Source organism: Poecilia latipinna, unplaced genomic scaffold, assembly GCF_001443285.1.
Source record: "Poecilia latipinna isolate Pla-1442-1.1 unplaced genomic scaffold, P_latipinna-1.0 Scaffold2494, whole genome shotgun sequence".
Lineage (NCBI taxonomy): Eukaryota > Metazoa > Chordata > Actinopteri > Cyprinodontiformes > Poeciliidae > Poecilia > Poecilia latipinna.
In genome coordinates this window covers 62,742-66,563 of record NW_015115110.1, presented here as the reverse complement: position 1 = coordinate 66,563, position 3,822 = coordinate 62,742, and the positions used below count along the sequence as shown (strand labels likewise).

Sequence of the window (3,822 nt, the reverse complement as noted above, 5' to 3'; positions counted from 1 at the left end):
ACTTTGACATGGAAAAACCACACATCCGTACAAGGAAACCATATTATCGACAGAAAACTGAATTGAATTTCTTGGAACCGTATTTCCTGCGCCGGAGCGGTCCATGAGGCGTCTATGCTTATATTATGTCTATGTATACCCCATTAACCACATCCAGCAGACTGTCGTTTTTATGCCTTAACAGTAGGTGGCGACAATGCCTTTTAGTGTGAGTCGATTCTGCTATTTCACATTGCAGAGAAAAACCCATGAAGATATGCTAACCCAGTGAAATGTTAAACTCAGGCTATATGAGAAGTGAATTGTTTTTCTTTTTAAATTGTATTTTCACTTTTTAATTTACAATAACAAACAGTAATATAGCAGCTAAATGTGTTAAAATGGCCACTATCGATGGCTAATGCATTGTGGATATTTTTAATACTCTGATTAGTCAAATTCCTTTATTTCCTGTTGGTGATTAAAAGGACTGAGCCCATTTTTAGGGTCTTACTTAAACTGTAACTACTGCCACCTATTGGGGTACGCTTGTCAACAACTTGGACATTTTCTTTAATTTCATATAGTGAACCCTCTGTAAAATATTCATAGTTTCATTGTATTAGTCTGAAAATCCTAATAAAAGTTATTTTATGTGGAAAAAGTTCCACAAAAATGAATATTTCAACAAGTCACATTATTTCTATCAGTTTATCTCCATGTAACAGAACAAAAATTGGATTTTTTCCGTATATTTTGCATAAACAAAACAACTGGTGTCAAAACTGTCGTCTCCCCGGATTAATACATCATAATCTCCAGTTAAGACGAACATTTCGAAACACTCCCAGTTAATCACATCAACAGGTCAAGATTTGCTGTACACTTTCCCCACAAAACTTCATTTTAGCGCTAATCAAGAAGCAACACTTGCGCTGGCAGCAGCAGCATGGAAACGAATGCAAATAGACCTAAAAGGTGCAGCGAGGACTAATTTGACACATTCCCTCACCTTCGTCACCCTCACCCTTTGCTATTATTACAACACACACACACATTATACAAGACACCTACCTCACAAAAATCATTAGCATATTTTCCAGATTAAAACAATGTGAACTTATAAACAGATGTATGCAAATGGCTGCAGCAATTTACCAAAACAAAGCTGGCAGTGCTGCCACAGGAAGTGGATTGGAGAGGGCGGGGGTGACAACTGGACTTTGAATTCATGTGCAGGTGGAATTTAAGGTGATCACTTTTAATTTTTTAACAAAATGAATTCTTTGTGAAAGAAAACAGAGCATAAATGGAGCGGCTACAAAAAAAAAAATACAGAAGGTCAGCCAGCAGCTCAAACGGATGAAGACATTTACAGCTCCAACAAGACTCGATGCAACACACGTGCTTAGAACCATGCCAGCGTCTTTTCTGGAACAATCGGACAAGTGAACGCATCTGGTGTACGTTGAAGCTGGACTCTGGCTGCATGCAGCAGCAGCAGTGTGGGTCTGAGTGTGGGCGTCGGCGCACTCGCTCCAAATGCCACTGCTCTGATTCACAGGGTTCAGCTTGTTTCTATTGTCACCGGCAGGGGAACGGAGCATGACCTGGTCCCTGGAAAGCCGTGGTTTGTTTGGCTAAAAAACACACGGAATCAATCAAAGCGCTCATTTGATTGCTTTCTATTGTAGCTAAAAACATCATCAAAAAACAGCTCATACGTTACCTTGGAAAAGTATCTACAGCCCCATAACTTTTCAAATTCTTTCATGATAAAACCACACAGTTCTGTGTTTTTCATGGAGTTTATTTTATGATGGGCCTATTCAAAGTGAAACATTATGAAGTGGAGAGAAATTGATTCTTACAGAAAAAATAAAATAAAAAATTTGACCATGACTTTTTTATGGAGTGAAAATAGTCTCAAAATATCTGTGCGTGTGTAAAAAGATTTGTGTGTGTGTAAAATTATTTGTACGTGTGTAAAAAGATTTGTGTGTGTGTAAAAATATCTGTGCGTGTAATACTGGATTTGTAAACCTTAAAAATAAAATAAACCTTCTCCTACGCCTATACATGTTGAAAAAGTACACACAAATCACCTGGTACACACACACAAAACTGCATTTACACACAGATCCCGTTACGAGTGCACAAGTAGTTTTGAGACTCATTTCACGCTTCGGGGAAGCTCCCAGATTTGTGTGTAGATGGTGCGTTTACATGCTAGTAAAAGCTGGGACATCTGAGTTTTGCTCTGAGTCTAGTGTTTTTATCCTCTGACGTTTCTCACTGTGCTTGTGCCTAAGTGGCAAATACTTTAGTTCGTGGAAAACGGTATATCTCAGCACTTCCTTATAATATCCTAAAATTATTTACAGACATATTGTGCATTTTTGAGCGGTACAGGAGACTAAGTGGTCTGAAAAAGGACCACTGGGTGGCGGAATGGTTCGCTGGCCGGAAAAATAGCCAGGCAAACCCAGAAGTAAGACGGAGCGTCCCGGTGGTCTGTCCTCTGAAGTAAGTACAAGCTAAACCTGCAGGCTTTGCTCTCCGATTATAATGAAACATGGAGTAATTATAAATGATTTCAGGTTACGTTTGATATGTCTGGTATTTTGATACTCTGCGCTCCTCATGTTTCTGTTAGCGGGAGCTAAAGTTTATGTCAGCTATGTTTACGTTAGCTGTTGGGAGCTAAGCGTGGATTTTTACTGTCACACAGTTTGATCGTCTGTCTTCAGTCTAACTTTAACCAGGTTGATTAAGTTTTATGATGCCGAAGTCGACAAACATCTTCAGGAGTTTATGGCAGTTATAGATGTTGGTCAGTATCACTGAAACTGTATTTTGTTGCTTCAGCAGTAATGAAGGTAGATCTGGACCTGCAGGAACATCATCTGCTGCTAGACTTTATTCACCATAACAAACTGAAAGGTACTTCATTTATGTTGACTTCTCAACATACTTAAGGATTTAGTCTAATGTTCACACATAGGCCTGTCAGAATAATCAATAAATCAATTAATCAGATGATAAAACAAACTCAATCATTTCCATTGGCATGATTTATTGTTTCTCTTTTTCTCTCTTTATACCAAAAACTGGATAATAAAAGTCTTCAGTTTGGTACTTTGGTCTCGATTAGACCTTATTTCGAAAAGCAATTTTGTTTCAAAAGACTTCAAAATTCATTAGTTTTATTTATTATGGATACTAAAAATGTCTCCCAGTGTTAAATGTTCATTAGAATTTAAAGTTTAATGACCTTTGAGAATGTGTTCTAGCATTATTATTTCATCATTACCATTATATAACTTAAAAAATGGTCTCAAAAGAACTATATTATCGTTTGTTGAGAACTTTGGAACAACTTATCATACAGTAATTTTTTTTCATGGTAACAGACCTATTCACACATCCTCCAGAATCTTCAGATTAAACTGTGTTTGTGTCTGGACCCCATTTCATCGGCCCTTAAACAAATATATACCTCGTCTGCAAACCAGGACAAACCTGCTGTTCCTGTTCATCTTCATTTCAAGTTGATTAATGTAGATGGTAAAATGTATTCAGATGGTTTAGATTTTCACAAGCAGTAAATTTCTTTCTCGATTGATATTATGACACAATTGAGAGCTAATAAAGACATACTTAAGAAAATAAATATTTTATGCATTTATTTAAAGCACCACTGCAAAAATAGCCTTCACAGCAAAACATTTAATGTAAAACATTTGATCAACATAAAAAGAAAAATTTCTACATGCATTGTGATTATTCAAGTAATTTTCAGGTTCAGTAATGTTCTGTCACAGTCAGGTCTGTCGGTGCATC

The 3,822-nt window shown here is 37.0% G+C and overlaps 2 long non-coding RNA genes across 2 annotated transcripts in view; one reads left to right on the top strand and one right to left on the bottom strand.

The window, feature by feature from the left end:
* The window catches only part of LOC106938048 (uncharacterized), a 25,585-nt gene that overhangs the window by 9,171 nt on the left and 12,592 nt on the right, over positions 1–3,822 (bottom strand). The gene's annotated exons all lie outside the window — the stretch shown is intronic.
* On the top strand, positions 2,246–2,915 carry LOC106938049 (uncharacterized). The gene is made up of 2 exons (XR_001422520.1): positions 2,246–2,505; positions 2,848–2,915. It is a non-coding gene; the product is annotated as an uncharacterized LOC106938049 (long non-coding RNA).